We start from the raw sequence: 12,448 nt of genomic DNA on the forward strand, positions 1-12,448 counted from the left end.
TGTAGAGGAGTCAGAGGGACAGGAGTCTCTTCAGGAGCAGGAGGCGCGGGGGCTGGGCATGCTGCCCATGTGCAGGGAAGAGAGAAGGAGTGTCTTCATTACGCAGAGGTTGCAGGTTTGATCCCCAGTCAGGGCACATGCAAGAAGCGACCAATGGATACATAAGTAGAACAGCAAATTGATGTTTATCTCAACCCCCCACCTTCTAAAATCAATCAATAAAAAGATGCTACCTTTAACCAAGACTTAATCTGAAAACTCGAGTGTGTTTTTATGTGAGGACTGGAGCATTGTTAATGTTAACAAGCACATGATCGTAAGCTTTAGCAGAATGATCATTAGTACCAATGCCATGTTTGTAACTAGTAGTTTATTGAACCTTCTCCCCACAGTTCCCACTCCCCACCTCCCCCCTCACTGCTAACTCTAATCTTTTCTTTGTCGAGTGAACAAAAGCTAACATGACAAACAACTGGTCTGAGAACCTGGGCCCAATGCTGTGTGGTCTGGGAAGGAAGCTGCTATGGGTTGCTGCCCAGTGAGTTGGGTAATAAACTGAACACTTTCTCTCTCTAGAACTGGAAGTGGAAAATTAGACTTGTCCCAGCCATTCTCCGCTGGTAGTCTTAGTCAAACCTCTCGTTCTGAGCCACAGTGAAGTGATTCTTCCAGTCTCCAACTGCCCCTGAAAAGACGTGGAAGTCAGAGCTACTGGAGGACTGTGTGCCCTCTGTCCTGCTCTTGTATGCGGTGTCCACTCACCCTGCAGGAGGGCAGGGCTGGGCTCGGCATTCTTCCTGCCAGCCCATCCCTTTCCATCTGAAGGGAAGAGGACATCTGTCTGATTGTGAGGCCAGGAGAGCCTGCTGCCCCTGAGCCACATTATGGCGGGGGTAAAAGGGGGGGACACCACGTTAAAACCGCAGGCCTGGGGGCTCTCCTGTCTTTCCCCGTCCTCTTGCATGTCAGATAGCACAGAGCCATCTATATCATGGATGCTTTGCTCCATCGGACCTAAGTGTATTTCCACCTTATTATTGAGAACTCTGGAGGGGAGTGAGATAAGGCGGTGGGTTTAGGCACTAAACCGTACTCTCTAGTTGTGGCTACACATTGGTTTCATTTCGTCTGTGGTCTCTTAAATACTCCTTCCCCAGTATCATTTATTATGGACCTTGTCTTATCCACAGAAACCTCCCCACAGGCTCTGGGGTCCTCGGCAGTTCTTTCAAGGTCGTGACGCACAGAGAGAATCACCTTTCCTCATGATCGGAGACACCGAGCAGTCCATGACCTCCGAGGGGACTGCCGAGTAGTTCGCCATGGGATTTTGCTTCATAGCATCAAACGAAGTGTGATGGACAATTTTACCCAGGATGCTGTCATCCAGCTTTTTCCCAATAAATTCTCCCAGCTTCCAGATTTCATGCTTTGGGTTCTGTGATCAGAGTGAAAAGAAAAGTGAAGATTTGATATAAAACAGTTTAAAAAATATTGCATTAAATTAATAATGGTGATAAATAACATAAAATAAAAAACAATACTGCCTCCCAAATGCTCAACTTTCCAGAAATGACTCATTTTAATACAGTGACACAGATTTTTAAAAATTAACCATAGACAACCAAGATGGCAGCATAAGGTATATACCTGTACCTGCTGCCCCCCATAACCACATTAAAACTACAACTAAAAGACAAAAGGGCTATCATCCAGAATCACGGGAAAGCTGGCTGAGTGGAAGTTCTACAACTAGAAGAAAAGAAAAAAGCACACTGAGGCTGGGTAGGAGGTGCGGAGGCGCCAAGAGCAGAGGTACGGAGGCGCGCAAACCAGGATGCACCTGGGTATGCGGTTTTTTTCAACTGGAAGAGAGATATAAGCTCCGGACTGCACTGAGCTCATTTCCGGCGAGACTCTGGGGACCCAGACTCCTACGGGGAGAAACTGGAGGGTCTGGCATCAGGTCGGAAAGCGAGGGTGGCTTTATTGCAGAACTGCTCACAGGGATCATTGTTACTGTGGGGGCACGGGACTCGGGGACTCGGCGACGTGGGGACCTGGAGATGGCTGACCGACAGGCATCGCTGTTTGATCCACCCTGGTGATTCTCTGAGACCCCGCCCCACCCAATTTATAACCCCACCCAAGCTGTGTGCAGCGATGCAAATGAATTGCCTGTCCTTTTGCAGCCTAACCTAACAAACTGCAGCTGGGTCAGAGAGCTCCAAAATTTCCAAACCCCAAACAAAGAGGAGAAATCTGCAGATCTCACGGTAGCTCCTGCTAGGTGGACTCACACATTGGTTGAATTTGCACCTCCTTGGAGATCCAGGAGGCAGTGTGTGTACCCAGTGGTCAGATACCATAAGTGACACACTCAAGAGGCAGACTCAGTGAGCACCAAAGACCCATTGAAGCAAGTCCTGCCCCATAAGGGTGTCTCCAGCACAGCAGTTCTTCCACTATAGACACAGTGGGTCCTTGCAGTCAATTGGCCTGGAGGTCATTTCCTCCCAGGCATACCAACAGCAATCAAGGCTTAACTACAACAAGACTGTGCACCCAGCCCACAAAGGGGTGCACTAAGGGTGTCCACCTCAGGTGATTGGGGAGGCTGAGCCACTGGGCCCAATAGGACACCTACCACACAAAGCCACTATCAACACAGGGAAGCAACTAAAATGCGGAGACAAACATGTCACAAATTAAAGAAATGGAGGAAAGCAAATTACTGGATTTTGAGTTCAAAACCACAGTTATAAGGTTACTCAAGAATCTTCTACAAACTTCCGAGGAGGAACTTAGTGAGACCTTTAAGGATCTTAATGAGAATGCCAAAAAAAAAATGGAAAAGGACCAGTCAGAAATTAAGCATACACTGACTGAAATAAAGAATATTATACAGAGATCCAACAGCAGACTAGAGGGTCGCAAGAATCAAGTCAAAGATTTGAAATACGAGGAAGCAAAAAACACCCATCCAGAAAAGAAAAAAGAATCCAAAAATATGAAGATAGTGTACGGAGCCTCTGGGACAACTTCAAACATACTAACATCCAAATTATGGGAGTGCCAGAAGAAGAGAGAGAGCAAAATATTGAAAGCTTGCCCTGACCGATTTGGCTCAGTGGATAGAGCGTCAGCCTGCGGACTCAATGGTCCCAGGTTTGATTCCGGTCAAGGACATATACCTTGGTTGTGGGCACATCCCCAGTGGGGGGTGTGCAGGAGGCAGCTGATCGATGTTTCTCTCTCATCGATGTTTCTAACTCTCTATTCCTCTCCCTCCCTCTCTGTAAAAAATCAATAAAGTATATATTTTTTAAAAAAGATATTGAAAGCCTATTAGAAGAAATAATAACAGAAAACTTCCCCTACCTGATGAAAGAAATAGACTTACAAGTCCAGGAAGCAAAGAGAACTCCAATTTAGAGGAATTCAAAGAGGACCACACCAAGACACATCATAATTAAAATGCCAAGGGCAAAAGACAAAGAGAGAATCTTAAAAGCAGCAAGAGAAAAACAGTTAGGTACCTACAAGGGAGTACCCATGTGACTGTCAGCTGATTTCTCAACAGAAACCATGCAGACCAGAAGGGAGTGGCAAGAAATATTCAAAGTGATGAATAGGAAGGACCTACAACCAAGATTACTCTACCCAGCAAAGCTATCACGTAGAATTGAAGGTCAGATAAAGAGCTTCACAGACAAGAAAAAGCTAAAGAAGTTCATCACCACCAAACCAGGATTTATAAAATGCTGAAGGGTATTCTTTAAGAAGAGGAAGAAGAAAAAGGTAAAGATAAAAATTATAAACAACAAATACATATCTGGGGGGGGGGGGGTAAGAGATCAACCGAAGGACTTGTATGCATGCATATAAGCATAACCAATGGACACAAGACACTGGGGGGTAGGGGAGACCAGGGGACTCTCAAGGGGGGGTGGGGGGAGGAGACCTATGTAATACTCTTTGTAATACTTTAAGCAATAAAACAAAATTTAAAAAAATACATATCTATCAACAAGTGAATCTAAAAATTAAGTGAATAAAAAACCTGATGAACAGAGTAAACTGGTGAATATAATAGAAGCAGGGGCATAGGAAGGGAGTGGACTGACAATTCTCAGGGGGAAGGGGGTGTGGGAGGTGCGGGAAGAGATTGGACAAAAATCTTACACCTATGGGTGAGGACAGTGGCTGGAGGTAAGGGCATTGGGTCGGGTGGGAACCAAGTGGAGGGGAGCTATGGGCAGAAAAAAGATGGACATCTGTAATAATCTGAAGAATAAAGATTTATTTTTTAAAAAATTAACCATGCCCTAGCCGGTTTGGCTCAATGGATACAGTGTTAGCCTGAGGACTGAAGGGCCCAGGTTTGATTCCAGTCAAGGGCATATGGCCAGGTTGCGGGCTCGATCCCCAGTTGGGGGCATGCAGGAGGCAGCCAATCAATGATTCTCTCTCATCATTGATGTTTCTCTCTCTCTCCTTCTCCCTTCCTCTCTGAAACCACTTTTTAAAAAATTTTTAAAAAAAGAAAAAGAAAAATTGACCATAATTATTAAGCTTTTCCTGTTCTGAGATGGAAGCACCACTGAGTATGATGCAGTGTGTGGGAATGCTGCCCTAAATTTATTTCCAAATGTCCTGCTCGGGCCGTTCCTGGAGGGTCTTGGTCGGCCACGTGTGCAGCAGGGAGAGTCTGTAGCCTGGTGATGAGAATGAAGATACCACAGAGGCACGGGGCAGGCGATGGAGGCCTGACGGGGGAGGCTGCTGCTGGCTCTGACTTTGACAGAAACGCGCCCAGACAGTGCTGTGCGGCAGAGGATGGAGAGGACCTGTTGCACTCAGGAGGCGACTGAGAGGCGCTCATGGCTGACGACTCCAGGCCCAGCCCGTCTGACCGGTGCGTAGGTGTCTCAGTGCCTAGGGAGCAGTGTTCTCTCGTCAGAGGGAGGCAGAGCCCTGGGAGATTGTGGCCGTGGGACGTACCTGTTTCTAGAAGGAGTGGGGGGAGGGCAAGTGGAGGAGTTTACCCCAAGACTGTATCTTTTGCTTTATGATGAGCTTCTGCTTTAAAAGGTTGGATGTTTAATTTGCCCAGGCTGGGGGCTCAGTGGTTAGAGCCCCTGCCTGTGATCTGAAGGGCCACAGGTTCAATTCTGCTCAGGGGCACGTACCTCAATTGCAGGCTGGATCCCCGGCCCCAGTCAAGCCACGTGGGGAAAGCAGCTAATCCATGTGTCTCTCACATCTATGTTTCTCTCTCTCCCCCTCCCTCCCACCCTCTCAGAAAGCCAATGGGAAAAAACATACACTTGGGTGAAGATTAATGACAACAGAAAGTGCTTAATTTAATTGGCCTACAGAGTAGGAATCAGCAAGAGTGCGGAAAACTGAGCTTTGTGTGACTACGTTCAGGGAATATTCCAGAATAAGACCACAGAACATGTAAAAGGGTTTAGGGACTCTGAGGTTAGACTGCCTGTGTATTAGAATATTAGAAATGTAATAAGTTATTTATTTTGAAAAACCATAAAGTGCAATTTAAAACAAAAGAAGAACTCATAGACGTGGGGAACAGACTGGGGGTGCAGGGGCAGGACGGGGCTGCGCGGAGTGGGTGAGGGGTCAGAGGTACAGACGCCCAGCTGTCCGCTCAGTCAGTCCTGGAGTGTATGTGTAGCAGGCAACTGTGGTTAATAATACTGCGTTGCATACCTGAGAGGAGCTGCACTATAAGGAATAATTATAACTATATTTGGTGCAGATGTTAAGTAGACTTATTGTGGTGCTCATTTTGCAAGGTGTACAAATATCAAGTCATCCTGTTGTATACCTGAAACTAACACTATATTACACCTCAATTATCTCGATTCAAAACATAGAAAACGATTCTGTGTTTTTTCACTCTCAATATTTTATATCTGGCAGTAAAGCTAGAATTTGAATTCAATAATTCTGACTCTAAATCATTAGTATTTTCCCATTATACCATCATTTCTTAAACTGTTTCTTGAAATTGATGTTCCTCAATGGAAAAAATGTGTTATAAAAACGTTTCCCTCCTAAGCAGAATTTAAAATACATGTGCTGGAAGGCGAGGCGAGGGACCAGCAGCCGGGGGCTGCGGGAGAAGCGATGCAGGAGCCAGGACAGCCCAGTGCATTGCGCACAGGGACAGCTGTCGCCAGTGAAATGCAGCCGTTCTCTGTTCCCTGTTCCCTGATGCAGCCGCTACGCTATGATGTAATATTTCATGGTCAAATAGGAACGTGCCGCCCCTCACCATCTTCAGGTCCTCTTAGAAGAGGTAGAGGATGTGGTGTTGGTCTATGGCTTCCCAGAGCCCCAGCACACTGCAAGACAAGGTGGGGATGGGGCCAGGGAAATAGGATGGAGGCCAGGGGAATGGGACAGGGAGCAGGGCCAGGGGAATGGGATGGGGACAGGGACAGGGGAATGGGATGGGGACAGGGGAATGGGATGGGGAACAGGGCCAGTGGAATGGGATAGGGCCAGGGGAATGGGATAGGGGACAGGGGAATGGGACGGGGGACAGGGCCAGGGGAATGGGATGGGGACAGGGCCAGGGGAATGGGATGGGGACAGGGACAGGGACAGGGGAATGGGATGGGAACAGGGCCAGGCGAATGGGAAGGGGAACAGGGTGAGTCCCACTCACCAGCTGACACTCCACCAAGGAGAGAGCTCCCAGTGTCAGGTGGTGATCCCCTCACATCCAAGAAGGCAGGTCCCATGAGTCCTCAGGAAATGACCCTTTTGATGGTGTTGGAGGCTTAGAAAGGGGTTCAGAGCTGAATGCTCATACCTTTCCCAGTCAGAAAGCTCTCAAAATACTCCTCCCAGGTCCCAGGGGCCAGAAGCGCTTTATTCATCCTGTGGAAATGATAGTAAGACACCAGGTTGTCCTTGGGGTTTCTTGCCACATAGATTATCTGCGGGGAGAGGGGGGAGAGAAATAGCCCGTGAGGCCGCTGCGCGCTGGTTAGTGTCCACAAGCTCCGTCTGTCCATCCATCCATCCATCCGTCCGTCTGTCCGTCTTTCGGATGAGGATCCCGGATGTGGGTGTTGGGAGGTGAAAGGCTCAGAGCCGCGTGCACGCGGTTGTTGGGAAGAAGTGAAGGGTTTTCCTTTAATAAGTGAAGAGCTTTCCGAGGAAGTAGATTGAAGACCAGAGTGTCACTCAGAACTCCTGTTGCTCTTTACCTGACAGTTTTTCACCAGGAAAGACGGAGGCAGCAGTTAGAAGGGAAGGTGTGTTTTCAGGGTCCGTGGTGAGGGCATCGCATTAGCTTGTTCCAAGCCTGTAAAATGATTCTAATCATTTCCCACTATTGTTCGCTGTGCTTCACAATATGCTGCTTTCACTTCACCACCTGAGGGCCAACTGGACAATGTCAGGCAGCTCTGTGGTCTGACCCACGAGGATGTGTCCAACCGACGAATTAATGTTCTGGCTTGAACAATGTCTAACCATAACAAACAGCAAACCAAATAAATAAGAACCCAAATCCCAACCTGTTGACCAGAAAATCACTTAGGCTCCTCCTTGTGGAGTACAATTAATGTCTAATTAGAGGATCAACATTTAACTTCCTTCCATATGAACAGTGACTCCATTAGAAGAGATGGCTGGAGAACAGCATGGGCCAGATACAGTTTTTTAAAAAGACAGTCACAAGTATATTGATATACTTGTGTGAATGTCTAGAGTTTTGGGAGGCTATTTGATAGTCAGCATTCTGAGTCTGCATTTAGGAGTATAATCAAGTGAAGTTATTCCACACTCACCCGATCCTATGGACGGGATTAACCATTCGATGAAAGGAAAACTCATGTGAGTAGGTGCTCGTTGAGTTGGGTCAACATCACCTTCATTTTGTATTAAGTCCACCATCTCCTGAGTCCACATGGTCCCTTGTTCCACAGGGAGGTAGAAATGAGGAGACCATTAGGATACTGTATCCTTAAAGATGGCCAAGTGTTTGTTAGACATCTGTGTGCATTGTGAAGCCAGGTTTGTGATGGAATTAAGAAAACGTCATTCTTTATACCTTGTTTTACCATAGTATGATTTTTATGAAAAAGCTCCAATGTGAAGTAGACTTATGTGCAGTTCATTGTTTCCTGCCACAGCTATTCACTGGGCTGCTGTCCTGTTGACTGAGCTGCACTGTTCCTTAGTGTTATAATATGTTATGGTCATAAGAAAGCCCCTCTAAGGTGTGGAAATAATTAATGTGTGAAATGTTAGCTGTGTGAAGACCCCAATACTCTGTAACTTCCAAAATGTGGTGAATGCCCCACTATCTTCATGTGAATGTCCTAAGCCCTTAAAGTGTAAACACCCTGCTCCTAGCATAAGACACACCGTCTGGCCCACACTGATAAGACACAAGTTGTTTACTACTGGCTATATAAGCACCATATTTTTCTTCAGTGAACGTTTCCTGCCTGATGAGAGGTGGACTCCACATGAGACTCCGTGGACTTTCACTCCGTGAGACGAGCCCCTGACTGATTGCTGTGCTGTATGAGCCTGACCCAACTGTGGCCACCTGTCTGTCTCCATCTTCGTCGTCCGTCTTTCGGTGTGCATTGCCTGGTGGCCTTTGCTGGAGCCTAGGACCCACTAGGAATAAGTAAATAAACCCTGTGTGATTGCATACTAATTCTGTCTTGTGTGTTCATGTGTTCTGGTTTGGCTCAACTGTCTAGGTTTGAAGTACCAGGGATAGGCCGTTATTGTTGACCCCTGGTCATCTGCATATGTCCCACTAAATCTAGACAGATAACTAATTAATTGGGGCATAATTGGGATAATTGGCGTAGCCAGCAGGATTCCAAAACAAATTTCTCTGCAGCGCAGGCGGATAATTATTTAAAATTGTCAAAAACACTCAAGTTACCAATGAGATCAAAGAAGAAATTAAAAACATCCTGGAAACTAATGACAATGAAAACACAACAATCCAAAACCTACGGGACACAATGAAAGCAGTCCTCAGAGGGAAGTTTATAGCTCTACAGGCCTACCTCAAAAAACAAGAAAAAATGGTAGTAAATCATCTAACTCTACAACTCAAAGAATTAGAAAGAGAGCAACAAGAAAAGCCCAGAGTGAGCAGAAGGAAGGAGATAATAAAGATCAGAGCAGAAATAAATGACCTAGAGACCAAAAAAACAACACATAAGATCAATGAAACCAAGAGCTGGTTCTTTGAAAGGATAAACAAGTTTGATGAACCTCTAGCCAGGCTCACCAAGAAGCAAAGAGAGAGGACCCAAATAAACAAAATCAGAAATGATAGAGGTGAAATAACAACAGACCCCACAGAAATACAAATTATTGTTAAAAAATATTATGAACAACTCTACTCCAACAAACTAGACAACCTGGAGGAAATGGACATATTCCTAGAAAAATACAACCTTCCAAAACTCAATCAGGAAGAATCTAAAAATCTCAATAGACCAATAGCTATGGAAGAAATTGAAGCAGTCATCAAAAAGCTTCCAGCAAACAAAAGCCCAGGGCCAGACTGCTTCACAGGGGAGTTTTACCAAACATTCAAGGAAGAACTAAAACCTATCCTCCTCAGACTATTCCAAAAAATTCAAGAGGAAGGAACACTTCCAAGCTCATTCTATGAAGCCAGCATCACCCTAACACCAAAACCAGATAAAGACAACACAATGAAAGAGAATTACAGGCCAATATCCCTCATGAACATAGATGCCAAAATCCTCAACAAAATCCTAGCAAATCTGATCCAGCAGTACATCAGAAAGATCATACACTATGACCAAGTAGGATTTACCCCAGGGGTGCAAGGATGGTACAATATCCGCAAATCAATAAACGTGATACATCACATAAACAAATTGAGAGAAAAAGACCACATAGTCATTTCAATTGATGCAGAAAAAACATTTGACAAAATCCAACACCCATTTTTGATAAAAACTCTCAGCAACGTGGGAATAGAAGGATCATACCTCAACATAATAAAAGCCATAGATGACAAGCCCACAGCCAACATCATACTCAATGGGCAAAAACTAAAACCATTTCCCTTAAGAACAGGAACAAGACAGGAATGCCCACTCTCACCATTCCTGTTTGACATAGTACTGGAAGTACTAGCCATTGCAATTAGACAAGAAGAAGAAATAAAAGGCATCCAAATTGAAAAAGAAGAAATAAAACTGTCCTTATTCTCAGATGACATGATATTGTACATAGAAAACCCAAAAGACTCCATCAAAAAACTATTAGACTTAATAAATGAATTCAGCAATGTAGCAGGATACAAAATTAATGCCAAGAAATGTATGGCATTTCTATACACCAATAGTGAATTACAGAAAGAGAGACTAAAAAAGCAATCCCATTTACCATATCATCAAAAAAATTAAGATACCTAGGAATAAACTTAACTAAGGAGGTAACAGACTTATATGCGGAAAACTACAGGACATTGAAAAAAGAGATAGAGGAGCACATAAACAGATGGAAGAACATACCATGTTCATGGATTGGTAGAATCAACATCATCAAAATGTCCATACTACCCAAAGCAATCTATAAATTCAACGCACTACCCATTAAAATACCAATGGGCATATTTCACAGACCTAGAATGAACTCTCCAAAAATTCATCTGGAATAAAAAAAGACCCCGAATAGCTACAGCGATCTTGAGAAAGAAGAACAAAGTAGGTGGGATCTCAATACCAGATATCAAACTGTATTACAAAGCCACTGTTTTCAAAACTGCCTGGTACTGGCACAAGAACAGACATATAGATCAATGGAATAGAATAGAGAACCCAGAAATCGACCAGAACCAATATGCTCAATTAATATTTGACAAAGGAGACAAGAACATACAATGGAGTCAAGACAGTCTCTTCAATAAATGGTGTTGGGAAAATTGGACAGATACATGCAAAAAGATGAAACTAGACCACCAACTTACACCATACACAAAAATAAACTCAAAATGAATAAAGGACTTAAATGTAAGATGGGAAACCATAAAAATATTAGAGGAATCCAAACGCAACAAAATCTCATACATACGCCGAAGCAATTTCTTCACTGATACAGCTCCTAGGGCATTGGAAACTAAAGATAAAACAAATAAGACTACATCAAAATAAAAAGCTTCTACACAGCAAAAGAAACCATCAACAAAACAACAAGAAAGTCCACTGCATTGGAGAACGTATTTGCCAATGTTATCACCGATAAGGGTTTAATCTCCAACATATATAGGGCACTCACACAACTTAACAAAAGGAAGATAAACAGCCCAATCAAAAAATGGGCAAAGGACCTAAATAGACATTTTTCAAAAGAGGACATTCAGAAAGGCAAGAGACATATGAAAACATGCTCAAAGTCACTAATCATCGGAGAAATGCAAATCAAAACAACAATGAGGTACCATCTCACACCTGTCAGAATGGCTATCATCAACACATCAACAAACAACAAGTGCTGGAGAAGACGTGGAGAAAAGGGAACACTCGTGTACTGCTGGTGGGAATGCAGACTGGTGCAGCCACTGTGGAAGACAATATGGAATTTCCTCAAAAAGTTAAAAATGGAACTCCCAGTGATTTGACCCAGTGATCCCACTTCTAGGAATATATCCCAAGAAACCAGAAACACCAATCAGAAAGGCTATATGTACCCCTATGTTCATAGCAGCACAATTTACCATAGCGAAGATCTAGAAACAGCCCAAGTGCCCATCAGCAGATGAATGGATTAGAAAACTGTGGTACATCTACACAATGGAATACTATGCTGCTGTAAAAAAAGAAGGAACTCTTACCCATTTGCAACAGCATGGATGGAACTGGAGAGCATTATGCTTAGTGAAATAAGCCAGGCAATGAAAGAAAAATACCACATGATCTCACTCATTCATGGATAATAAAGACCATTATAAACTGATGAACAAAAATAGATACAGAGGCAGAGCAGCATCGAACAGACTGTCAAACTACAGCGGGAAGGTTGGGGAGGGTTGGGGGGTGGAAGCGGGGGTAAGAGATCAACCGAAGGACTTAGTATGCATACATATAAGCATAACCAATGGACACAAGACACTGGGGGGTAGGGGAGGCAGGGGGAATGTCAAGCAGGGAAAAAAAAGGAGACATATGTAATAATCTTTGTAATACTTTAAGCAATAAAACAAAATTAAAAGAAATAAATAAAATAAAGGGCCAGATGGTTGAGAACCACTGCTCAAAAAAACAAAACAACAACAACAAAAAGACACTCAAGTTTCAGTCAGAGTATTAAGGAAACAGCCACCGAGTTTAAAGGGGATTAATCTGGCACCAACTGAAAGCGAACTAGTCTCTAAGGACACGGGTCAGTGGTCGTCCAC

General features: G+C 44.2%; 1 pseudogene; it reads right to left on the reverse strand.

Moving 5' to 3' along the window:
• The window catches only part of LOC139000939 (sulfotransferase 1C4-like), a 31,460-nt pseudogene continuing 19,012 nt past the window's right edge, over positions 1 to 12,448 (reverse strand).

This window comes from Myotis yumanensis, unplaced genomic scaffold (genome assembly GCF_028538775.1).
Source record: "Myotis yumanensis isolate MYYU_CA2020_CCGP unplaced genomic scaffold, mMyoYum1.0.hap1 SCAF_46, whole genome shotgun sequence".
NCBI classification, from domain to species: Eukaryota; Metazoa; Chordata; class Mammalia; order Chiroptera; family Vespertilionidae; genus Myotis; species Myotis yumanensis.